This window comes from Arvicanthis niloticus, chromosome 4, assembly GCF_011762505.2.
Source record: "Arvicanthis niloticus isolate mArvNil1 chromosome 4, mArvNil1.pat.X, whole genome shotgun sequence".
NCBI classification, from domain to species: domain Eukaryota; kingdom Metazoa; phylum Chordata; class Mammalia; order Rodentia; family Muridae; genus Arvicanthis; species Arvicanthis niloticus.
The window spans coordinates 119747698-119775588 of record NC_047661.1 but is presented as its reverse complement, the minus strand read 5'-3'; the positions used below and the strand labels follow the sequence as shown (position 1 = coordinate 119775588).

The 27891-nt window shown below is 39.1% G+C and overlaps 1 pseudogene; it reads left to right on the top strand.

Moving 5' to 3' along the window:
* Positions 1-5039: 5039 nt before the first annotated feature.
* LOC117707422 (large ribosomal subunit protein eL21 pseudogene) lies at positions 5040-5526 on the top strand (annotated as a pseudogene).
* The last annotated feature ends 22365 nt before the right edge of the window (positions 5527-27891 follow it).

Below are 27891 nucleotides of genomic sequence, written 5' to 3'. Positions count from 1 at the left end.
CCCAAACAAACAAACAAACCTAAAAGCCAACTACAAAAGAAGTCAGTAATAGTAAACAGAGTTTTGAAAAAAAAATACAAGGTAAAAAAGGAAAGAGACAAACATAAGAGTAAACAGATGTTCACAGAATTTCAGTAAACAATAAACTTGGCTGTGTGACATCCACAAGTTCAATTTTGAGTTGTATAAATCTTAGCTTGAGATCATATTGAAGGTGAATTTAATAACTAATACTTAGTCATGAAGAGGTGGGTAGAGTTCAGGGAGTCCATGAATCTGAGCTGCTGGGGAAAGAAGGGAGAGGAGGGAGCAGTGTGACAGAAGGGAGCTCTATCCTCAGTAAACTCAGTTCAGATTCTGGCCAACCCAGAGGCGACAGACTTTAGACAGATCAGAATGGCACAGACAGGATTAAACATGAAACAAACAACAACAAACCCTTAACTGGTACTTGGATCTAAATAGGAAACAGTACCATATAATGATGGCTGATGGCTCACTGTTCTAATCCAGCACTCTGCAGGCAGGAGGATGTGGCATCTTCACCCTCACAGGGAGTTTGAAACCAGTCTGGGCTAAAAGACCAGGTCAAAAAACCAGCAACGAAATCAGTATTCTGCTGGCCTAAGCAATAATTTCAAAAGATCTATTTGAACATTTTTCTGAAGCCCCAGAATAAGCAGTGGGGACTGGAACAGAACAGATTTCAAAGACATAATAACACATTTTACAAAATGAGTAAGAAGAAGTAAAATGGAAGATGTAAAAACCTCTAAGATCAGTTAAGTGAAAGAAATGAAGAGACCAGGGCATAGGCAGACAGAAGTGCATAGAGCAAAAGGAAGAGAAATGTCTTGAACGTGACCAAAAAAACAATTCAATATTGTTTGGGAATAATTTAAAAAAAAATCATTCTTCTATGTAAAACTAGGGGCCATAAAATAGTGGCCAAGTATCATAAAGAAAAAAATCAAACAGAAACCATGTCAACCAAGTTTTTTTTTTTTTTTTTCAACCAAACATTAGTAAAACTACAGTCTTGGATGAAAAATACACAAGAAAGTCGGTAGCCAGCAGACATGAAGGAAAAGCGTCATGGAAGGAAACTCCAAGGCTGAGAAGAAGTGCAGGTGGCTGAAAAGCCTGTCTTCCAAAAAGGGAAGTGCACTGGAGGTTGCAAGTGTGTGTTAACGATAAGCAACTCTCCTTCTTCCTCTGAATGTCTGTAAAATTCTTGAGACTACTTAAAGCACAATTCTAGAAATGTCTTTGTGGTTTTGCATGTATATAGAAGCAAAATATATGCTAAAGAGATTAAGAAGGGGCAGGAAAAGAGGATGCACCCATATACAGACACATACACAGCTATACAGACCCACACATATGACACATGAACACACCCATGCACATACACACATAAACACACACACATACTAAATATTACCTTACCACTGGAAGCTTTGTGAATTCCATGTGAAATGATTCAATATTAATCCTAAAATCACTCTCCAAAATTAGGCATATATAATACATATATATATATATATATATATATATATATATATATATGTATTATATATGCCTAATATAAATATATGTATATAAGATATATATTCTATATAAGAATTATTAAAAATCTATAAAAAGAGAAATGTAAAATGGAAATCAGTAAAACAATAATGTGACCTAACAAATCTGAAAACATATAGAACAGAAAAGGCCTGGATACATGGGCCAAGGAGGTTAAAATTTTCTCAGATTGGCATAAAACAACAACAAAAATAAGAATCATCTTATTCCTGATAAATAAACCGAAGCAACAATCCCAAACAAGCTTTTCCCAAAACAACATTCCAAGTCTTGATGGTTTCAATTATGCTCGATCAAACATGTAGGAAAAACTTTACAAAATATATACAGAAGCAGAAGGATTATCAGCTTGATCAGCAGTAAAGCCAGTCCAATTGTACCACTTAACATAGATTCTAAAACAAAAGACAGTTGCAGGTTGACTTCCTTCATGAACAGATAGGCCAAAAAAAAAAAAAAAAAAGTTTACCAATATATTACAGGATTAGATTTTAGATTTATTCAGAATATCTAAAGGTAGAAAATAACCATGTATACACAAATAGAATACAGACAATGTGGCATGTTCATAAAATACTGCTTAGCAATTTAGAAAGCAAGTTACTGAGACACATAACACAGATGAATATTAAAATACACTGCACAGAAGACATCTAACAGACGGGGACAAGTTTGGCAGATTCTCATACCTCAAGATTTAAAACAAAGAAAGAAATGCAATGAATATCCCAAGGACAACTTCCGCTCTTGGATCACAAATGTAGGAATTAACTGTTAAGTCCACAGAATTTTGTGATGGTCTGATTTTCAATAAGGGTTAGAAGTACACAGAGAAAGAAAAAAAAAATCAGGAAGTGTTTTTGTACTCAAGATCTGTAAATTGCCTTCTACATTAATTTTACATCAAAACATGCCAAAAAAATATTGACTTTTGTCAATGCCACGTATACGGAAGTGTGTAGGAAGGCTTTGACCTGTGAGACTTTTCAATGAGTGCAATGAAAGGGTTAATATTTGTATGACTGGATTAGCAACTGCAGATGACTTTTTAAAGAAATACAATGAAATGTCGATTTAATTACACAATAGAGTTCACTCCACAATTATTCAACTTCACCCTAAATGATGGGAAAATAGTAAAACTTTTGACAGTTTACACTCAGAGACATTTCTTTTTGGGGGATTTGAGTGACCAATAATGAGCACAGTCCTACATGAGAATGCATTTATCTGAAGGACGTGCACAGTGTGCATCCATTATAGAGAGACTAGTACTGTAGCTGTGGAGGGAACATGCCAACCCCTCTAATGGATCAGGACTAAGGAGCCCAGTTCATTGCCTTACGCTTTCTCCACCCTTAAATCCCCCATCAAACAGACCATGTGAGCAATTGACTCTGGTTGTTCTTGCTTCTATGCCATTATCACAAATTTCCTCTGGGCAAATGCTCTTTTTTTTTTTTTTTTTTTAAAAGGCAAATGCGCTAGAAAAAAAAATGTCCTGTCAGAAGTTTCTGGTTGTTCCCATGTTCCATGAGCTGGTGAGTTCCCAGTTAACTTGATGAGCTGTTAATAACTCTTCTTCTTATTCTTCAAATTGGCTCCATACAAAAAAGAAAGTCAGAGAACCAGAAAAAAAAAAAAAAAAACCCTCAAGGATGAAGAGAGAAATGAATAAATATAATGAACCCAAATGCACGCAAAGCCAACAAGTAAGCTCTCAAGTTTGTCCTTTAGACTTCCAAAGCCTTGGTTCTCAGGAGTGTGCACATGGAATCTAATCCTGGTTGTCCTCAAACTCAGAGACAGAGGAGAAATGTTTCTATCCAAATATAAGAAAACAGAAAAAAAAATCAACACATAAGACAATAAAGAAAGAAAACCCTGAAGTGTGGGAAATTAGATTTTACAAATGGCTGGATCGGGATGACACAGAAAATGATTGCAAAACTTATTTTCTGTTTTGTCTGGGGCCATGGGTGAATCCGTAAGATGTGTGTGAGTGTGAGGCCCTGAATTTGGATCTCAAGCATTTCTTTAGAAAAGGAAAGCCCGGCCTGGTAGTATACAACTGTAATCCCAGCACTAGGGAGAAAGATCTCTGGAGCTCACCACCCACATCTTGCTCAGGTCAGTTGGCTGCATGCTCACTGGGAGACCCTCTCTCAAAACAAATGAAGGAGGAGCGATTGAGGTTGATCTCTGGCCTCCACACAAATGTGTACACCTGTACACAGGTGTCTGCTGATACAGATGCAAGGTTTGTGTTGTATTCTCAATACAAGTAGATATTAATATTTGTATTCTCATTTTTGTGCTCTCTAGCATCTGTCACAAAGTAAATCTAAGTAGCATTCTGAATACTTAGAGCATAAACACAGAAATATCACTGCAGGTTAGGGTTGAAAATTTTGCTAACGATGCCAAAACAAGTAAAATGACCAAGTCAATAAATATGGTTGATTCCATACATCAGAAGGACTACAAAGTTAATGGGTGCCTTGAGAGAGGATGCCACTCTCTTTAGTGCTATAGTGACTACTAAATTACCGATATTAAAAACAACAATGCTTACTCATGCTTAAGAAGGCAGCCCTAACAACCAATCTCAACTGATTAAGGGGAGGGTGTATCAATGGAGAAGGGGAAGCTGGAGGAATGGCTAAGCAGTTAAAAGCACAGGCTAAGGACTTGTCTTCCATTCCCAACACCCACCTAGCAGTTCTTTACTATCTGGAACTGCTAGGAGAGTAATCCAACTCCATCTTCCGGGATCTGTGAACATTCTATGCACATATAAATACATGCAGACGAGTATTCACGTGCCTAAAAGAAAAATAAATAAAACATTTTTAAAGTAAAAAGAGGCCTTGTTTGTAAGAAAGATTTCAGTGGGGAAGAAAGGGGAAAGAGGTGGGTAAAGAAAGGGAGGAAAAAATGACCAAAACTCAGTTTATATTGGAACTGTCAAAAAAAAAAAAAAAAAAAAAAAAAAAAAAACCTTACATTATAGTTGAAAATTGTTTGTAAGATAAGGAATAGGTGAATCAAAATTTAAAATTAGAGAAAAATTGTTGATACAGATGCCATCGGTACTCAGAAGGTTGCAGAACGAAGCTTTTGAGTTCAAGGCCAGAGTAGGGTCCATGGATCATAATGGGATCTTATGTCAAAGAGGAGGAGACAATAGACAGCAAAACAAACAGGATGTGTTCTCATGAACAAACGCATGCATGTTTGCTTTTGGTATTTTGAACTTCAGAATAACCAACTCAAGACCGGAGTGACAAGATAGGAAAGCAATATGTATTTTGAACCTCAAAGCAATCAACTCAAGACTAGAGTGACAAGACAGAAAAGCAAGGCTGAATGGGGGTGAATGACAGCATTTTCTGAACAAGATTTTTGTCTTTCTTCCTTCTAGTGTGAAAACAACAGAAAACCTAAAAATGACGAACACAAAGGGAAAGAGGAGAGGCACCCGGTATATGTTCTCTAGGCCTTTTAGGAAACATGGAGTTGTTCCTTTGGCCACATATATGCGAATCTACAAGAAGGGTGACATTGTAGACATCAAGGTAATGGGTACTGTTCAAAAATGAATGCCCCACAAGTGTTACCACGGCAAAACCGGAAGAGTCTACAATGTCACCCAGCATGCCGTGGGCATCATTGTAAACAAGCAAGTTAAGGGCAAGATTCTGGCCAAGAGGATCAACGTGCGGATTGAGCACATCAAGCCCTCGAAGAGCAGAGACAGCTTCCTGAAGCGGGTGAAGGAGAACGACCAGAAGAAGAAGGAGGCCAAGGAGAAGGGCACCTGGGTTCAGCTGAAGCGCCAGCCTGCACCACCCAGAGAAGCACACTTTGTGAGGACAAATGGGAAAGAGCCTGAGCTGCTGGAGCCCATTCCATACGAGTTCATGGCCTAGTGTGCAAAAGGGAAATAAAGGACCCGACTGCAGAGCTTTTCCAAAAAAAAAAAAAAAAAGTTATTAAAGATACAAAACACAAACATATACTGCAGTTTATGAATGCATTATTGGATATCAGATATATTTATAATATATTTGTCATGCATTTATAGTTTTGCATGTGTATTATATATATTAGGCCATTTGAACCATATCTAACTTGTATCTTGCACTCTAGAATCAGCTTTAAGAAACTAAGAAATTATAGCCAGGGAGATTGGTCCCCAACTCTAGCATTCAACAAGTTCAGACCCATCATTGTTGTCCACGTGGTCTATCAGATTTGGATCTGCTGACATCTCTCTTAAATCTCTGTTCCTCTCCTCTCCTCTCCTCTCCTCTCCTCTCCTCTCCTCTCCTCTCCTCTCCTCTCCTCTCCTCTCCTCTCCTCTCCTCTCCTCTCCTCTCCTCTCCTCTCCTCTCCTCTCCTCTCCTCTCCTCTCCTTTCCTCTCCCCTGCCCTCCCCTCCCCTCTCCTCCCCTCCCCTGCTCTCCCCTGCCCTCCCCTGTCCTCCCCTCCCCTCCTCTCCCTTCCTTTCCCTTCTGTCTGTTCTTGTCCAGCTCTTCACATCTCTTCAGCTTCATATGCTGAAACATGATCCCCAAGATGAAAGTCTCAGGAGGTATCACTTTGAAGGAATGATTAGGTAATGAGGGCTGTGTTGTCTTGAAGCTAATGCCCTTATGAAAGGCATTCCAGAGAGCAGCCTTGTCCCTCTCACCACGTGAGTGCTTAGGGAAGAGATACAATCTTCATATCAGAAAAATGAGTGCTCTCTAGACAATGACTCTGGTGCTGGAGCCTCCTTGATTTGGATGGCCTCTCAAGCCTTAAAAGTACAATTCTGTTATTTTAGGTCACTTACTTCATGCCAAGTCATCCTAGCTATCCAAGCCGGTAAGACTTCACCCCAGTGCTTCTGATGTAAACCCTCAATCCTTCACACCAAATTCTGCTGGAAATGCCTCTGAGTTTTTATTTCCCCAAGTTGATCTTTATTTTTAGTGCATAAATGTTTGGTCAAAAAAAGTACTCGAGGTTTCTTTTTACCCCAAAACTTTGTAGAGAATTCCAGAATAATTTTCTCATTTTTTTTCTTATGAGAGCAAAATACAGAAAGTAGCATGTCTTTTATTACATGTTATTTCATGTTTTTTTATTAATTTGTGTGCAGTGGGGGAGGCTTGCACATCTGCATCCCCTTTCTTTCATCTTCTCCTTTCCCAGGTGTTATTCTTCCACTTCTGAGGCTTACAACATCGCCTGTCTGCACACGCACACGGGCACGAGCCTTCATAAATCTTGTACACTTAAAATTCTGTTTTGGCATCTGTTTATCCAAGAATCTGAACCAACACAGTAGGGGATGCAATTTTGATAGATCACTCCAGTTTCTGATTAGAAGAATTCAGCAGAAAATACGTCTGAGGAGAGGAGATCCATCACAAGCTCTTTCTTGAATATGTGCTTTTTTGGGTCACAGGTACTTATTCATGCATCTATGCGATCATATGCATGTGATCATATGGGCATACATGTAAAGATCACTGGTCAACATTAAGAGTCTTCCCAAATTACTCTCCATCTTGTTTTGTGAGGCAGAGTCTCTCACTGAGCAGGAGGTCATTGCTTCAGCTAAGCTGCCTGGCCAAAGAGCTCCTGGAATTTGCCTGTCACTGTCAGCCTGAATGGCTCACTGTGGTAAGGTTACAGACTGCAAACATACTCCTTAGCTCTAGGCTTCTGTGTGGGGCTACAGAGCTGAACTCAGACCCTCATGCCTGTGAGGTGGGTACATTACTCCTTGAGCTGTTTCAATAGCTCTAAAATGTGCTTTGAACAGCTTTTTATTGAGTTTGAAATTTGTTACAAAGGCTCTCGTGTTCATAGCTTACATAAACTTAGTTTTAAAACCATCATACAATTCAGGAAAATAACAAACCAAACCAAAATAGGATTTTAAAAGAGAGCCATTAGTCCTTGTTAAGAGGAAAGGAGAAGAAAATACTAAATCTTAGAAATTAAAGGACTAATGTACAAGATGGAGACCTGATTTCATAAGGCAAAATCGGATTAAAAAACATAAGCTACATAAGTCAAAGACTGGTTTACTATAGGTATTTTAAATATTGCAATGAAATAAACTAATAACTAAACATATTATTAATATACAAACAACTGCTATATAATATATATAATATATATTTTTCTATATATATAAATATATAGGAATATATATATATTATATATATATATTATATAGTGCAACATTACTCTTGCACTAGTCAAAAAAACACTAAGTGGGGGCTAGAGTCTCATACTTTTAAGAAAGACTAAATGCTGAGGTGGGAGAATCCGAGGGAACTTTAATAACTGAAGGATGCCCTCTTCTCTCCTCAGCTGATGTAAGTTTCTTTCTCCCAAGCTCCCTCTCAGACACATGTGATGTCTACCGAAAGGCACGCTCTATGCTTGCGCTTGGTTACTGTGTCTCGGCGAAGGCATAAATTCCTATCTCAGTGGAGCACATATGGAGCCCCAAGAAAGGAAGAAAATATATTGGTTGAAAAACAACTAATTAAAGCTGGTGACTGGACCAGAAATATCTTCCACCTTTCCACTAAATCACATAGAATTAGTCTCTGATAGAAAGTAGAGAATTTAAAAATCCTTCCATTACTCTAGGAGTGTTTCTCCATTCTTGGCTTACATGCGATGGCCGGGATGAAAGGGACACAGAAAAAGCACGCTTAAGCTGGCTACATTTTATGGGTCTGTGGCTTCTGTTAAACTTCCCCAAACCCGTGAAACTAACATATGAATCCAAACTTGGGTCCTGCTCAGCTAGTCTCCGGCACCACCATCTTCTTTCCCAGATACCTAATCTAGAAAACTAAGGTACATTTTTTTTTTTTTTTACTATAATTGATCTGACTCTACTTCATCAATGCTTCTTAAATATCTTCCTGAACCCCATCTGCATTTCAACCCCACAATCTCAACTGAGGTTTAGGCCACTCCCTCCCTAGGTTACGATGGCTTCCCATTGGCTCACAGCGAAAGAAAACGCTCACGAAGCTGACCAGTGAACTGAGGCTCTGACTGGAGCATTTCCCCAGTCCTTCTCAACTCTGATTTGTGCTTCCTCGTAAACATTGACCACGTGGTCTGCAATTTTTAGGCAACTGTGTAGCTAAATAAACAGGTAAGTTGGTCATGTGTTAATGTTTTGAATTACAGAATTGATTTTCATATATGTGCCCATTATCATTTTCTCTCTCTTTCTGTGGGTGTGTTTGACACAGCCACATAGTATGGTAACGGCACAGTGTATATACATATTAATATGTGTATATTATTTTATGTTTTAGTATCAGGTGAATCTGAAAGTCCAATATCTCTGAAAGAATCTAAGAAAACAATTGTTTTTAATAAAATAGGTACCTCGCTTTAATGATCATTTTTCACTTCAGAGAATATGAAAAAAAAATTCAGAACAGCAACAATAACAGTAATAAGCACCATACAGGGATAATCGCTGTTCATAGTAGAGGTGTTTATTCTTGGTCCTCTTTGTAAATGTCAAACAGTTTAAAAATTAAAACGTTATGGCTCTGTTTGCGTCGTTGTTATTTCATAGTACTTAGCATTGTAATTTCATAACATAATATGTTTAAAAAACAACTTTTTTAGGAGCTGGCGAGATGGCTCAGCTAAGCACATAACTGATCTTGAGGGAACTGAGCTGCAGTGGCTGATAACCACCTCAAACTCCAGCTTCAGGGGGTTCCATTGCTGTCTTCTGGTTTGCCTTGGTGCACATAACCCACACAGACACAAGTATAACTATCAATAAAATAAATTTTAAAATTTTGTTAGTGGAGTAATTAATTAGGGGTGTGTGTGTGTGTGTGTGTGTGTGTGTGTGTGCGCGCGCGCGCGCACTACAGCATGAACATGGTGACCAGCGAATAACTTGAAATTGGTTCTCTCTGTCCACCCCATAGACTCCAAGGATCAACTACAGGTTAGGCGTGGCAGCAAGCACTTTTACCCTCTGAACCCTCTGGGTCATCAGACCCAGTAAAGGCTTTTCAAATGCACTTTAGGAGATATAAAATTTATTTAGCCACTCTCTCATTATCTTTAAATATCAAAGAATCCTTAAGTACAACCCTAGTTACTGCTGCGGTGTAGAGTTCTACCAATCTGGGCTAGAAGAAAAGAATACTTTTTGTTTCCTGTGTTCTTTGTGATGATGTTTTCACGACAGTGCTCTGGCTCTAAGGGACACTTATGTCACCAACGTCCTCACAGGACCATGCGCCATCTTGACAGAGAGTACTTGGCATTTTAGAACTAGATTTGCTTTTCATGAGTTGAGCACTTTTTCATACAGATATTGCTTCCATGTTCTATTGTGAATTGTCTAGCCTTGGTCCATTTTTTTCATAGGAGTAGGAAATAACATATATTTTTACCAGCAGGTTTCAACACACATGGGAAAAAGCTATATTCATGGAATACGCCTTTGAACCTGTATTCAAAAGAACTCAGGCAGAGGTTAGTGGCGAATAAAGCGGAGTGGCTTTTGCTTAATGGCACAGGTGGGGGAAAAATTTGTAGAACATGTTTTTCTTGAAAATAAAATATCTGTGGCTCGCCATGAGGGCACAGGAAGAAATCTACAAATTGGCTCAGAAGTGCTTTCATTGCCAGAGCCACTGGATGCACGGTATAAATATCTGCCTTTTGTATCACGACATCCCTCTAGAAGGGAAGAAATAACAGTGCTTTCAAGACTAAATTTAGGAATTGATAATTCACAGGGCCGAGAAGCTAGAAACTTCAGAGACATCCTTGGCCTGTCCCCTGCCTGGTTGCTAATAGGTTCCTGGTCATTTTTCTTGACTTCCAATGCAATAATCCTTCTGGATCCTTCCTCTGACACTGTGTTAGGTAGAGTTATGAGGCCTCACTAAGATCTCTGCAGGAGCTTCCCAGGGTCTAATGTTGCTCCCAATTAATAGCTTCTCCTTGAAGTAAAGAATTATACTTACTAAATATAATTGTTTGCTCCAAAATAGAATGGGCAAAACAATCAGGAAGATATGGATGATAGAAAATTTATAAGTATTAATCATAGTCCCTGAAAGAAAAGCTAAACATTGCTTTGTATTCTCTCAACCACTCCACTTACATAAACATGGGCTTCTGTGCAGAATCTCTGCTATTTGCAGGGTAATGTTTTTATTACAAATGTCTTCGTGTGTGGTCTTATTTATCTGTTCCTGAGAATTACGAGTGCCAATCTGCCATGTTGTGTTCATGTAAATCACTTTGTTATTACATTTTGTTATTACAAGCAATGCCCCAGAAAACATCATTATAATTAATTTTTCAAAAATTATTTTTTTCCTTCACTACTTCACATTACTTTTTTTGTTTGTTTCCAATGCAACCATGAAGGAATCTGCTGTCCATTCCAGTCTCTTCCTGCTAACAAGGGAGTGGCTCTTCTTGTCTGGTGGGGAGTAGAATGTACTTTTTGTCTGAATTATTTACTCCCCAAGTAAGTTTGTCTTTACCTCTCTTGTTTGATTTTCTGTAATTATTCATGTTGCGTCTTCCACTTTTTAAAATATATAGGACATTTCTCCCCATTGCTTCTAAATAATCCTTTGTATTTTTTTCTTTTCTTCTGGGACTTTAGATAAAAACAGTTCTGTCCTCCATACCACTTTGCTTTCCTGGGTACCACTTCATTATTCTTTCCTCTGCCTTCAGGGACAGTTTCTTAGTCTGATCTTCTAATTCATTAGCTGTTTCTTTGGATGTGTCTGTAGAATTCTACCTTATAATCATCAGTCCTTGCTGCTCTTCCCTCATTACATACACTCCATCCACACCTGCTTTAGATAACTCATCTGTCTGTTCTACATGTGTTTTCACAGAGGTATTTGCTGCCCACTGTAGCCACACACCAGTGTTCCATGAAGTTGATGAATGCAACATATGGTGGGTGTATATACTTGTCTGAGTATTCATGTGGCTGCTTGTATTCTTATGTTAATTTGTGTCTCCCCAAAACTGTTTGCATGAAAATATCTACACACATAGCTTCTGGGAACCTACCCCTAGTTGGTCTGATTGGTAAATAAAGGTGCCAGCAGCCAATGGCGTGGGCATGGAAGACTGAGGTGGGACTTTTAGGATTCCAAGGTTAGGGACAGAAAGAAAGGAAAAGGAGAAGGAGATCTGCCATGCAGGGAAAGAGGGAGGAGAGGAGACACCAAGCTTGCAAGACAGAGAGCATAGTCACCATGTAGGAGCAGGGAGAGCAACCCAAGAGGACTGCCTGACTTCGTCTAGGGCAGCCAAGATGGAAGATAGGATTTAGTAAGTAATAATTCAGAATTATTGGTGGGAGGTGGATTAAACAAGTGGAGGTTAGGAAGTGGCCCAACCATTGAGCTGATTAAAATTTAAAGGCTGTGTGTGCATCTTTTATTCTGGATCCCAGAACATTGGAGTGGATAGCCAGGAACACGCCCCCAGGATTTATTTTAATAATTTAATTCTACATATCCACCTTTATGTGTTGTCTGTGTAGTGGGAGAACTGAAGTACTAAAGTCTTAATTCAGCTACATTAGTTAAATCTGAGAAAGGAAGTATGAGCCTAGAGCAGAGCTGTAAAACACATATAATCGTTTCATGCATTCTATCTCACTACAACACCGTTCATTTCAGAAAGTCTTCTTTTAGCAGCAAAGCCAACAGGAGAGTCCAGCATTGTAATACACCAGTTATGGAAGTCAGATGCAAATGCACATGATTGGGTGAAGAAATTTGCTGTGCAGGAGTTTGTTCCCCCACAATTCTTTATTCCTTGAGAAATTGTACTATCCCACTTTGATATGACATCTCAGATCCAGATACCCAAAGTCTGTGCCAACGGCTAAATGATAGGCATTTATGGACCCTACATGGTAGCAGGAAAGATAAAAAGAAAAAATTAAAATGTTCACCCAAGGTTCATGTATTCACATCCGTAGCCAATCACCCTTTACTTCCCTTGATAGCGCTTACTCTTCTTTGTCTCTATCCAGTCATGGCCACAGACCCTCATGTCAGATCTCCTGCATGCTCCCACACTGCTGTGCCACCATATGTGATACCTTTTGTTCCTGGAACCTATTTCCTTATTATTATCCTATTTTTTTCTTATTATCTCTTGGACTGATTTTGGGCAGAATGTCTAATAGTCCTTCTTGTTTTCCATCTTGATAGAACCTGAAAGCTGAAACTGCAATATTGATTCATACCCATGCCAGATTCTCTTGGATAAATCCTTAAAATAAGGCTCTGGAGCAACATGCTTAAGTCACTGGGGCTTGCCACGTGGCCAGAATTATACATTGAAGTACAGATATTGATCAGTCTTTTATACCTAATCGTGATTGTCCAATTTGATAACTTTATAAAGAGACTGTTGTAAAGTGGAGAGTGTGATTACCCAAGCATACAGGAAATTTCTCAAATACGGAACCACCTCTCTCCTATCTTTGCTTTGCTGCTTAGGATAGTGTTGCTTTGTTCTTCCCGGGGTTTCCTTTCAATATCTTATATATTATTAATGCTTCCCCTAATCCCTCATTCAGTCTCCTTCCTAGTTTGTGATTAGAGACTCTATCTCTGTTGTCCTTTTTTGCCAGGACCTTGAGATTGCACATCCATGTTGGCAGAACCAGCAAGTAAATTTGCAAATGCTCACCAGAGCCAAGACTAAGTCTTTAAAAACACTTTTAAACACTTGCACTCAGCAAGTTGCATTCAGCAACTTTTGTATTATCATCTCTGTTTTGTAGAAGAGACAGCTAACATTCGAGAGAGGAACATGCAACTTTCCCAGGGTAATGCTAGGATGTGAATACCTGTGTAGTTCCAGGGTTGAGATTTGATTACTAGACTATTAGTAAATAAAGGAGATAGACATTCTTTGGAAGCCGCTATTTCCAGTATTTGAGAAACACAACCTTCAATATTCAGCTACTTCAAACTAAGTTGGAAACTAAAAGGATTGAATTATACTCATTGTAAGAAATAAACTAAGTGGTTCATTTTTTATCTTATAGAGAGGTCATTAAAAGAACTGACTTGAAAATATTCATTCTCCCACATGTGGTGTGACTGTGTGCCCATTTAACAGTCCTACCTTCAACTGGCCTTTAGCTTCTATAGCTTTTCCTGTTATTTCCTGGTAAGGGGCAGGATGGAGAGCTGGCGCTGGAAGAAAAATAATTCTAATAAAACATCACTTGAGGTAATGAGGTAAGTCTTGAATATGTGTTCTTTGATCTCTGCTGCTGTCCTAGGAAATTTTAAGTATCTAAGCAAATACTGTAATTACCAAAACCATCTATAGTTGTATCCCGAAAGCATATGTTGAGTTACCTGATTCCCATGTGCTGGTAGACAGAGAGTATTTCAAGGTCAAGTTTACAATGGTCTCTATCATCTCCTCCATGTCTGTCAAACCTATCAAGGAGCAGGAATAGATGACCTGTGCCACCTGATCTGTTCTGCCACCCTCCTGTTTTTACAGGCATGGAGACACAGTCCAAGGTAAATGTCACTGATATGTATTCCCCTAAAGCTGAATAAAAACAAAGACAGAGTTTATTGATTTTCTTAAAATTAATTTCTTTCTGCCAGACTTCATTTAGGCCCATTGCCTACTTACTTTGAGACCTCCTGGGCAAGCAGAAATTTCCATAGTAGATTCAGAATGTGGGAAACAAAACCGATGGAAATTTTGAAAGGAGACATGCTGATAGTTCGGACAGCTAAGGGGAGAAATCTGGCTAGTAAAATGCCCTGAAGATAAAGGGATCATGACCATACTTAGCTGTCACTCTCCTGCCTGAAGCTAGAGATTCTTGGTTTAGAAGATTCTTGGTCTGATCCACAGATTTCCATCCTGTTTATGCACTCTAATTATCTACTTCATTAAAGAGATGACATTCAGGGCAGGTTGGTAAGATATATGTCAGGATCACTAAACCCAAATGTTAAAATCCCATCATCTTGAAGTTTATTGTCAAAAAAGGGGAAAAAAGACAGTTTTACAGAATAAATGAAATATAATGTCTGCAAACACAGTCTTCAAAGTCTACCCAAGGTTGTAGTCCTTATAATTTTAGCAAGGGGTTTTGACTTAGAAATAACAAACTTTTCAGATCCAGCATGTTCTAGATCGTGAGCGTGATTCCATTTGAAAGGCAAATATGAAAGTATTCCCAGAAGAATAGAGGTGCACTGGTGAGGTCACCATGAAACATTATAAAATTAATTTTGAAGCCCTCCTCCCTCACTGCTATGGACAGGAGCACCCCCTGTTAAACACGGTGAAATCAGCTCACAGTGGGTCCAAATTGTGGGTGCTTTGGGAGATGAGAATGTGTAATTTATGGATGTTCAGGTAGGAATGACCCCATAGATGTTACAAGCCTTCTGACTGCTTGATCCTGACCCTGAGAGCAGAGATAAAGCAAATCAGATGTAACCTGATGCTCAGAGCCTGGCACTTACACTGTGCTCACTGCAGAAGTGCATATTTTCCTTTAGTCAAGACAAAATTTTACTTAACTGGAGCCTTTTCTTTCTCTCTGTCTCTTTCCTTCCTTCCTTCCTTCCTTTCTTTCTTTCTTTCTTTCTTTCTTTCTTCCTCAACACACACACACACACACACACACACACACACACACACACACAGTTTCTAATAACTTAGAAACAAAATGCAAACTTCAAGCTTGTGTCACGATATCCTAAAGATGACCCAGGTCTGGTTGCTAGGCAGACATCCCTGTTGCCTTGTGCAAACGTATAGGAAGCCACAATTGTTTTGTGCAAGGGAACAGATAAATGACATGGATTGAAATTATGGTAAATTTAAATTGATGGCCTAATTAGTATTATCTCTTTTTGTATTCGTTGTAAGAAAAATTATCCAGGAGGAACTCATCTTGCATTAATGTTGATATAAAGTGTAATTCTCCGGGATTTTCATTGTAATTTGGCATTAATTAATGCATCATTATTTTAAAGTGTTAATTAAATTGTTACAGAAAGGGACATCTGCAATGGCTCAGAAAGGAAATCACATGATTTTGTGGCGGTTGGTCTGGGGTGCAGCATCTGAGATCACATACAGAGCTGCAGCAGAAAGGCCAAGAGATACTTGGATGGGAAGAGCCCGTCTTGGTGTGGCACAGTGAGGTCTGGACACGGGGTGGCCAATTCTCCTTGTTCTTTTTGTCCAGGGGTGAGGGCAGTCTCCAGGTCATTGGAATACTCATTCTGTGCTTCAGACCAGAAGCATATTAGTAATAGAGGTCTTGATATGATTTCTTTTTCTGGGCACTTGGCAGAAGTCACTCACAATTTTCTGTGTCAATTAAAAAAGAATATATGATTCCTTTTGGGTATGTGGTAAGGGTCTCCTCATGCAGAGGCTGCTGCAGACAGGCAGGTTAATGTTTCTACTGGTCATAAATTCCATACGAAATGATGACAAATCAAAGAGGAGATAATCTGTGGTGAGTCCTGACATTGTGGACCATCATTATCAAAGCATCTGGAAGTCATTGGATGCTATCATGGCTTAAGATATATAATTCCAAGGAAATTCCACCCAGATTTCATATGTCAAGGACTCATGGCAATTAAATAGCAATGCAGACTGTTGACTCAATGGATTCTGAAATTTAGAGGCACTGTAAAAGTGGGCCACAAATGCCTTGTCATCACAGTCCTACAGGACACAGACAATTTGGGGATCTTATTGTGTGAGCAATATTATACTAAATTTGGCCCCATGGTGCTCTGCTCCCCTTAATAAGGAGTCTTTGTTAATTGTTTCAAACCAAGACATCTACAGAAAGACTACAGAAAGATCCCTTTGTTCACAAACAACATCTTTCTTTTGTAGACACAAAAGGGCCTCTTTAATTTTTCAGGTTTTGTGAAATGTTTCTCACCAAGAACTCTGTTCTCTGACTATATAAGAGAAAAATTCAAACACCAATGGGCAAATAGAAGTCCAGCCTTTCATCAGATAATAAGGTAAGCCTTTCATCAGGTGAGAGGGAGCAGCATCTCTCTCTGTCTCTCTGTCTCTCTGTCTGTCTCTCTGTCTCTGTCTGTCTCTGTCTCTGTCTCTGTCTCTGTCTCTCTCTCTCTCTCTCTCTCTCTCTCTCTCTCTCTCTCTCTCTGGTTTTGAGCTTCCCTTATCCCTTATAAAAATGCAAACAGCCTATTCCTGTGATCTTGCAGCCAACTCTAATCCTAGGGCAAGATTGACTCAGTTAATCATCCACAGATCCATGAAGTTTATGAGCAATGACATTCCTAAGCAGAGGTGGTCACAAGATAGTCATAACTTCACAGTGCCGTTGTATTTGACACTAGTTCCCTTTCAAGAACAGTTACATTTAAAAGAAGACTGGCATGGTGTAACCCAGGATGCTACCATCCATGGCTCTACAGCTCCACACAGGATGCATCTGTAACATCTGCCAGCCTCGAAACTGAGTCTCAGTGACATGCAAGGTGGAAAAACAGTCTGTAGATCTCTATTGGCAGACATAGAGATGTCTTCACAACAAGACAAATACAAAAGGAGATGCGGTTAGAGGAGAGAAGAAGTTAGGTAGCATTAAACACTTAGTTTATTTTGTGGCAATGTCACATATCTCAGAAGTGTCATGAGCGAGACATTCTGGAAGGAAGCTGTGTCTATGAAAGCTAATTGACTGACTAAAACTTCTGCAACTGCTGAAAGGTTGGGATGCTGCCAGTACTGAGCCTAATTGCAGTTTCTTGGGGCTATCTTTAGCTTCTTAAACAGTCATTCCTTGACCCCTCTGTGTCGGACCTCATAGTCTGATAAACACAAAAACAACTGAACAAAACTTAGTCTCCACAAATGAAAGGACTAAATATACTCCCAGAAAGCATCCAAGCCGATAAGCTGAAATTTTTCTGCCTGGATGTAACCAGCCTGGGGTGGTTTGAATAGGAATGGCTGCCATAGACTCATGTGTTTGTATGCTTGTCCATAAAGAGTGGCACTATTAGGAGGTGCGGTCTTGTTGAAGGAACTGTATCACTGTGAGGGCGGGTTATGCTCAAGCTATGCCCACTGTGGCACAGGCACACAGTCTTCTTCTGGTGCCTGCAGATGAGGATGTAGAACTCTCAGCAGCTCCGACACCATGTCTCTCCACACGCTGCCATGCCTTCTGCCATGATGATAACTGACTAAACCTCTGAAACTGTAAGCCAGCCCCATTCACTGTTTGCTTTTATAAGAGTTGCCATGGTTGATGGTGTCTCCTCATAGCAATAAAACCCTAACTCTAGCACTGCCTCTCTGATTACACCTTTGGTTTTGCTTTATTTTTGTTTTTTAATGCCTTGATTTTTGAACTTTGCTCTGTCACAATGAAAGCATCATGAAACAGCTTCCAGGTTGGAACAAAACTTGGAATAAGCTAAATATGTGTTCCTATAGGCCAACATCACTCAAATTTGGCTCCAGAATAAATAATGTCTTATTCCTTTTGAGGTGAGAACATTTGTTCACCAACAATGTTGATGGTGACTGTTTTCACTCTCTTCTCTATTTATTTCCAAGTGAAGCCCAGCCTTTTATGAAAGTCTTTATGAAAGGCTTTCTCAGCTATCCTAAAGGGCAGCAAGAATGTGGATTGAACAGTTCTACTTTCTTGTGCCCCTGTATTTCTGATTCAACAGTAATAGTTTAGTTTGTTGACACTTATGATTTATTTTTCCAAAACTGTTTATTTTGGTTTGGACTCTCAATTTGTAAAACACTTGGGGAATAAGACCAGAAGGGTAACTTTAAAAGACAGGAGAACATTCTAGAATGAGCTTACCATGGGAATGCAATTCAAGGCCATAACCCCCAGCCCTGTAGTCAGAGGCACCTACCTGGCTGTTCCAGTGCTATCTCTACTCTCTTCAGACAACAAACTTCCTCCCTCTTCTTCCTCCAGGGAAGGCAACCCCCAAACACAGCCCCTTCACAGAACACAGTAACTGCCTCTTTGTTTTGCTTCAGCCTTTCTATCTTGCCCCAGGCCTTACACTCTGAACCACAGTGTGTCTGTCAAGTTAATTTTGCCCAACAAAAGGCTATTTAGGCTTTCGTAGGAAACAGAAGTAGCATTCAACTGCGGGTTTTAAGTAAGTTTCTTTTTCCACCCCCCCCTTCCTGTTGGGCTTTGTCATCTTACAGTTTCAAAGGCTATCTTGGGCTTTTTAGTGGAATTTCTTTCTTTCTTTCTTTCTTTCTTTCTTTCTTTCTTTCTTTCTTTCTTTCTTTCTTTCTTTCTTTCTTTCTTTTTTTTTTTGTTAACAGTGTTTCTGCCACCCTGCAGATGCCAATTCCTTGCTGCAAATAACATGTGTCTAGTTCCCTTTGTCAATGTTTGTGCAAGCCAAGAGTAGCTCTTCTGCCTGTTTCAGGCACTAGGTAAATGCTGCTGAGAGCTACAACTCACAGAAATTCAGAAATGGCATGGAAGCATTTCCAGGCCTCAGGTCTAGATGGGGGAAAGAAAATGAACACATGCTTTGTCACTGCCTTCCCATAAATGAGGGGACTTCTGGAACCCCAGGAAACCTGTTTTAATTTTTAAGCATCATCTGCTCCACATCCCTTCCTCTAAATTTAGTGCTGTGGTACTCAGTTTAAACCACCCTGTGTCCAATAATATACTTTCTGGCCTGCCCTGAGGTCCTCAGGAAGCATTTTATCTTTGATATAATTGCCAGGGTGAATCCTTAGTTATAACATACTCTATAGCATATAAAATAATTGTTGCAACTGAACCCATCACATAAATATTAGTGATTGAAGAGACTGGTTGGGATAAATCAATGTGGGTGACATATTTAATAAACTTTGTATAAACATTGTTTGCAACAGCTATAAATAAAAATTGTCTTGGGGAATTTTACATATTGCACATCTCTCTATCCAGGGAGAGGGCACTGGCTTGATTCTAGCTGCAGGAAGTAGCAAGCAAAGGGTTTTAAAAGCTGCCCAGACAGGCAGCCGAGCCAAGTCAGGGCATGAGGGTGCCACAGGCAAGGTGAGTACTGAGACCTGCACTCTCTTTTGACACTCTGTCTTTTGCCATGTGAACCAGGCTGGATCCAGGACAGCCTCTAGCCAATGTTCTTCTCTCTCTCTCTCTTTCTCTCTTTTTTTCTCTCTCCCACCTCCTCTCTCTTTTTAAAGAGAAAAGCCACACCATAAATAAACCATGATGAAGATGGCATTTTACATTCACACAGATTTTGGCATAAATAAATAAAAGGGATTTTGTTCAAATTCTGTCATCTTTATATGCCATTTTAAAATTATCTTTCCCTACTGGTTGATCATATTCAGTTATACTGTTTGAGTCCTGCTGGCTCCCTCCAGTGGCTGACTGAGCTTTTATGAAAGAAAGGGGTATGTCTCAAGGCTAGTGGTTCAACATGGAATCATTTACTAAGGAGAAAATAAGATCAAATCCCTTGAGGAATTCAGCCTCACTTATAACATAGGTCACCATTTGGGGGAAAAATTAATGTGTGTCTTGATTTGAATTAACCAGCTTAGTCATAGTCTTTGATTCAAATTGGTACATTCCATTGTCCCCATTTTATGGATGTAAAGCAAACCACTGAGAGGCAGTAGGAGCAAGGATGCTGGGAAGCCATGTGGTGCCTCACATCTGACCCCTGTCTGGAATACTTCCATGGTCCTCTCTCAGCCTACAACAGAGCATTTCATGGACTCTGACTTATTGTTCTTATACTCCAAAGGATGACAAATTCTGGAATTATTTAGGTTCCTTTTCTAAAGAGGTCACACATAATACGCTGTGTTTTCGGCTTTAATCTTAATGAAATGCCACATACTCACTTAAAAATCCAGGTATGGGCTCTGTATCTTCCATTGTTCGAAATTTACAACCTTCACATTTATTTTTATTAGTAATATTTTAGTCCCTCAATATATTTCTCTGACATTAATGGAAAAAACATGGTATCTTCAGGCAGCAAAATAATCTTTCTAAATTCCCAATGAGTTTAATCAAAGGCCATGAGATTTAATGGCTAAAGTTCTTGCTATGTATTTCCGGTGTGCTGGGTTCAAATTCCATTACACTGGGCTCTAATTAAAATTCATCTGAACTATTTTTTCATTGTGTAATTGTTTTTTTTTAATTCTTAATGGCTCACATTAACCTCTCTTTTACCCAAGGGGAAAAATAAAGAATTGAAATAAAAAGAACAGTTGAATTAGAGGCTGATATGATGCCTTTTAAGAAAACACCCTGAGAATTGGGTCTGCTATACAAATGATCAAGAGGAGACTTAATTAGGGCTCAACTGCTCAGTTCATAGTTCTTGTTTTTTTTTTTTTTTTTAAGCTAAAAGCAAAGCTAAATTGTGTGTAATTTGCCATTATTTTCCCAGATAGCTTTTGCTGAAACATTATTTTTCACTTTCTTTTCTTTTTTTTTTCCCCCTCTGATCCTGAGAGTGTGGTATCAGGCCTTGTATATACAGCTTGCCACTTGCCTGCTGTCAGAGAGAGAAGTGACAACACTTGTCACTACCAATCTCTTCATGTCTGGTCTCATCTGAACAACACACACAGCCTGATTTCCAGGTGTTTGTTGAAACCCCGAGTTATGTAACATGTCGTCTCTGGCTCAGAATTGAAAATGGCAGAGGCACAAGGGAAATGCAGTTTTAACTTTGCAGGAAGTAAGTGTGTGTGTGTGTGTGTGTGTGTGTGTGTGTGTGTGTGCGCGCGCACGCGCACGCGTATGTGCAAGCACGCAGGCATGCACATGTGGATGGAGCACCAAGTTAACCCATTCTGGATTACTTAATGGCAATTTTGGGATTGAACCCTGAGGCATCACAAATTTGGGGTGGAATCTAACAAAAAGAAGTGGCCAAGCGGCACTGATGAACAATTTTTTAAATAACCTTTTAAAAGGCAAGGCAACGTGATTGCACAGTTTAAGGAGGTAAACACTTGTAAAATGATTCCGTGTGAAAATAAGCAGGAAGCCTTGTCTCTTGCCCGTTCTTGCTGGCTTACAGCGTAAGGGAAAGCATCTGTTGCCACCCAACTCAACTGTGACTTACCGGGTCTAAGCACCATCGATCTCTGACAAGAGTAGACTACGAGCTTGCCCTTTACACACACAGATGCATGCACACAATTTTGCTCCCTTCCTGTAATGCTTTATACATTTTATAGTTTATCAATTTAGGAAGAAGTTTGTGTCTGTAATGTTTTTGCTCGACAGGCACATTTTCTCTGCTAGTAACCCAGTTGACTCTGCTTACGTTTATTTTCTTTCAGTGTGTGATGAATAAATATATATACATACATAGTTTTTATTGTGTACATGTGTATCTTGTGTGTGCATGTGTGTATGCACCACACACACACACACACACACACACACACAGAGGCAGAAGTTGACGTCTAGTTTCTTCCTCAGTCTCTCTCTACCTCATTATTTGAGGCAAGATCCCTCACTGAGTTGTTAGACTGGATGGACAACCAGCTTCAGGGGTCTTCTTATTTCTACCCTTCCCAACACTGGGATCACTGATGTGTGTCACCTGTACCCAGTCTTTTATGTGGGTGATGAAGACCAAATCCAGGTCCTTGTGCCCACATGTTAACCATTTCCTAAGTAAACCACACATCTTTTTCTACATTTCCACATCTTTTCCTTATATAACTTATTTTCTTTAATACAGTACAGAATTTTGCTTCCTTTAGTATCTAATCACTGACCCTTGCCATGAAGCATGGCTTCTCCAACTCTAGAGTGATTCTTAGATCACAATAGCTAGAATTTGTCTAAAAACCAAACAAGTAAAGAATCTGAGGTATTTTTGGTAGTGCTTACCTGTGTTGGGTCATAAAAATCCACTGAAGCCTTCCTTACACATACACTCTACCATGTGGTACACTCTGTACTGTTTATGCTGCTATACTACAGACTGGTTCTGAAGCATCTTGGTTCACATTACATTACAAATTATAATTATTTAACTGTACATGTAAAGTTTGGCTCTTATAGAAACATAGTGACTTAATTACAGAAAGCAAAGACAATATTTTTCTCCCATCATTCCTCAGCATGCAAATAATGAGTTAGTTGATATCTTGATTGTATTGTGTTGCGATTTTTGGGTTGAATGACTACTGATTCCCAGGTATTGGCTGCATGCCTTTAATCCCAGCATTTGTGAAGCAGAGGCACATGCATCTTTCTGAGTTCCAGCCCAGCCTGATCTATGCAATGAATTACAAGTCCGTCAGGGCTACACAGTGAGATCATGTCAAAAATTACTGGTTGAGATGTCATCTTAAATTTCATTAAAACAAATTATTATTGAATTTGGGTTTAGGTTATGACAGAATATTCAACGGTCTGAGTTGGCCATTTTGTAATACAGATTTATGCCAAGTGATGGTTTCATCATTGATGATTATAAAATCAAAATATCAACCAATTCTGAAATGTGTTGAAGGAACTCTGTGCCCACAAATATTAACTATTATGCTAAGATTTAATTCTTTATTTAAAAATAAACAAGCACATCTAACTCACTAGTGTGAAATTTCATTTTACTTTTCATAAAAGATAAGATTAAATGTATACTGAATAGTTCAAAAACAAATTTATGACCAATGACTCTTTGACTTGTATATAGTTTACAAACCTAAAAACAGAGATTACACACACACACACACACACACACACACACACACACACATACACACACAGGCACAAACACACACATACACATTATATATTTCCCACCTGAGTTTGTGCCATTTTGAATTATCTCAGTAGCAAAAAAGATGAGCAGTTATGTGTTCACCATACATCTGACTTATCTGCAGGACTGTAGTTATTTCATCAATGAATGAATGATGATCCTCAAAATTCCATTTTTCTGCCAAGATCTGGAGTTAAGCACAGCAATTAAGCTGGTGCGGGATTGAGAGAGGTCATCCCAATCTTCATATTACCAACAATTACCTTTACTTTAGAAATTTACAGTACCTGCCCTTCCCAATCCTCATCTCTTCTGCGTGTACCTGAGAGTCTGCTATCTCATATTTTGACTCAAAATCACATAGAGTCAAAACAACTTGGCAAATCAAACAAGATCTTCAGTAACAAATCTCTGGCTGGAACAATAGCATTGCACATAATGTTCCTTTACCTTTACCTTGATTTTGGTTTAGATAAAGTGTCATTACTGTTTTAGGACAAGTGTAACCACTTGTAGAACTAGCGTGAAAAAAGGCTATCAACTACATTAGCCATCATTTAGACCTTAATGAGATCCAGGTCACTTTACACACTGAACTTTATATGTGCTTGTTTGCTTTCCTCTCCTCTCACAATCAGCTTGAGTAGTCACAGAACAGGGAGCAGAGAGATCTTTAGATTTTGCTTTTGTATCTTCGGGCACTTCAAACCCTGGGATCTGGAAGTAGAAAGGAATGTACTTGAACCCAATCCCAATGATCTTCAGTTTGACTGTATTTCAATGCCCTCATTATTAAAGAAAGTTAACTTGTCTGAGATTCTGTATAAACATCAACAACAAGATAAATGCCATTTTAAAATATAAGCAATACATGCACGGTGACATATAATTTGCATTGCACATGCACTTAAAAAAATCTCAATAGACACTTTTTTTTTCCAAGTAGGACCGAAATGAACAAAAACCCTAAACCTAAAGCAAATGTAACTAAACAAGATTATGCTGGACACCTCAGTGTTTGGTATAAGGCAGACTCTTTCTATCATTCTTCACTAACCTTTAAAAATACGGTTATGGGTAATATTGAAGTTACTTAGATCCTAGAAAGATGAAATGCATGTCAAGTGTCTATATACAGAAACATGACTACTTTTCCTCCCCCATAGAGAGTCTGGAAATATGGGCTGTTTATCAAAATTCATGGAGAATGCACCCACCCAAAACCTGCTATCATATTTTGACTCACAAATTCATGGAGTCAAAACAATCAACTTAGCAATTTAAACAAGACCTTCAGTACCAAATCTCTGGCTATTACAATGTAGGATCAGTCTCCTGGGTCTAACTTCCTCTCCCTCAACTTCGTGGCTTTTGCACAAATGTCTTTGTTCTTGTGGTATCTTCTTTCTAAGGTTTGTCAGGCATATTACATTTCATCTAAGGCAAAATTATATAACACAGGATTTAAAGTGTTTCATTTTTTGGCTAAGTCTTTAATATTTTTTTCTGGAATTCTATACTCAGATCCTTCTAAATAAATGGCAAGTGAATAAACAGTATATTAAAGAATCTGCTAGAAAAACCTCAGATGATTCTTTAGTTTTGCTTATTGTCCTGGAAAATTTTATTTCCCAGCATCTTTCTAGAACATACAAGAGCCACTTAATTCATTAATGTGCTCCAAGTTTTCATTGTTCTCTATGTAAATTGCTAAAAGCAACATTTTCTATGTGACATACGAATGTGTTGATTCATAACAGCATATCACCCCTGTCATGCCAGGGATGATTTATTCCTTCATAATCCCAACCAAAGAGAGCAGAGCCAAACAATCTGCAAAGTCCAAGTTTATTTATACTGTAGAGCCGTCAATTTCCTGTTGGGTTCGGTATTCTTTTCTCTGAATGATGGGCAGAGAGTGAAATGTGCTATATATATATGGAAGAGAGTCATCAGCTTGGGAATGAGTTTCCTTTGAAATTATGCCCAAATGAATCATGACCTTAGTCCATTTGGTCTTCTGAAGTTTCCTGTGAGCATCAGTGACCATAAAAATCTTTCACTGTCAATAGAATTCGTCACTTGCCAATGGAGCCTCTGTTCCTGAAATACAAAATCTAAGAAAGATTCACATTGGGTGGCAAGCAAGGTCAGCTGAGTCATCGGTAAATGCCACAAAGGGCCATATGCTTCAGCTCCCTTATGAATTTCTCTGCTTCTTCCTAGGATAACAATAGAGTCCTTTGAATAGGTGTTATTTTGAGTAGAGGAATCCTCCTGAATTCACAGAAAACACCAGTTCTTTGCTTTCCAACTCCTCACCTAATACCAGGACTCATTTTATGAATTTGGAGTCAATAAATGACTGATTATTGTCCCAAATCAGAGATGTTGAGCAGGAAGCACAAACTTATTCTCCTTCTTAGAATACCATGCCACCATGACAATAGCAACTTTGAACCTGATTATCTGTATATCCTGGACATTGTACAAGTTCCCTTTCTTAGGATGCTGAATAGAATATCTTGCAATGCAGTTTTAACTTTTAATTCTTTGTCAACAATTATTACAGAATGAACAGACAATAGGTCTACAATTGAGCAAAAGTAAAACAGTTTAAACAATTACATCTAAAAAAATTTATTATTTATTTACAAATTTTTCAACTGGAAAGTCCACAAGAGAACTCTCTCTCCTTGTTCTATGACTCACAGAAAGCTATGGGAAAGTCATAACAGTTGAAACTTATTGTGAAATGTTTATAGATTTAAATTTGTCAGTGACCTATCACTACAGTCAGGCAACCTTCACTGAACTCACCGGATTTCTTTTTTTCTCTCTTGAACCAGACTGAGAGCATCATCACAAGAGCTGCAGAAGAATCATCATGGTTTAGAAGAAGAGGCAACTTGTACTCTTGCCTTCTGTACAAACTGAGAGAAACTAAGGTTAATCTATAAAGGGTAGTCTTGCACAAGGTGTACTAGTCGGGGGCAGAAAATTGGAAAATCCTGTAACCAACACAATTGCAGACTTGTTTGTCCAAAGGATGTAGAGTTCTGATCCAGTAGTTGCTGAGTGGCTTCCACAGAGGATGACAGCAAGACAGGCCTTGAGAATGAGAAAAAATGGTTTCTAGGAGAGAGACATGTGAGAGCCTGGAGGGGTAATGAGATTGCTAGTGTGTTGTTAGGAGCAAGATCCTTCTTATGTATTAAGAGAGTAGTGGGGTTCCCTCCCTTCATTATCTTTCAGTGAGAGGAAAAAAAACATACAACTTGCTACTTAGCACTCAATCTCCAGACTTGCCTCTACTTTGAAGATAATGGTATCTTTAGGAGGTAGGGAAGTAGGTCACTAAGGTCTGGCTGGTTGCAAACCCCACTTCCAGATCTACCAGTCCTGTTAGGGGTTCTCACACTTTTTCTCTATGAACTCTACCATGCCTTCCCAGTCATGACTGACAGAGCCATCAGAAGCCATGAGCTCATATCAATCATTTCTACCTTAAGCTTTTCTGTCAGATATTTTGGTCACAAAGATGCAAAAGTGACTAATTTACCATCAGCTGGTGTCCCCTGTCACACCTGAGTTGCCTAAGTTCTGTGAAAATCTCAGACTTGCCCAGGAGGCTCTGTTTGCAGACAGCTTCCATTCTACCACTCAGATCCGTGCACAGCTGGAACGAGGTGGAAGAGTGATGTCTAGCCCTACCTACCAGAACAATGACAAAACTGACAGACATTGGGCAGCTTGTTTCACTGCTGAAACTCTACTATGTCAGCAGTGACAGGCTAGGAGAGGTCCACCTAGGTTTGGGGACGGGGCTGGAGAGCAGGCTTCTAAGAAATTCAAAGGAACAGCAATACAGGTGAGCATAAAAGAAGCTCTCATTGTGGTTTTGGAATTTTGTTGGCACGATTTTAAAGAAAATGTGTAAATTCTGAAGTCTGACCTCTCTTGTCTGTTAGTCAATTCACTCTCATCAATGTACAACAACCTCCCTAATCTCTGAATGGGAGTTTTGAGTTTCCTCAGGGTGTTGTAGGCTTGATGTTTTGCTGGATTAGATAAGAGCGGTAAGCAGAGCCATACAGAATCCTGTATTCAGTTTAGGACAGATGGTATTTAGCAAATGGGATTCCTTTCCTCTGTTCTTGGACACGATCCCATAGAGAAACCAAAGGGTCTTGGGTCAAATTCAAAACATTTTATTGCATAGACTTACTGTGTTCAGGTACAGTTTGGAAAAAGAGACTTCTCAGCCCTCAGGCACAGCAAAGGTTCTTGCTCTGGAATAGAGAGCATGCCTGGCCTTGTGAGAAGAGAGAGAAATCTCTCAATAGCCCTGTTAAGCCAGACATCATTTCCTCTTAGTGTTGCTTTCTCCCTTCATGCTGAACAAGGCCAGCTCATGGTGTCAG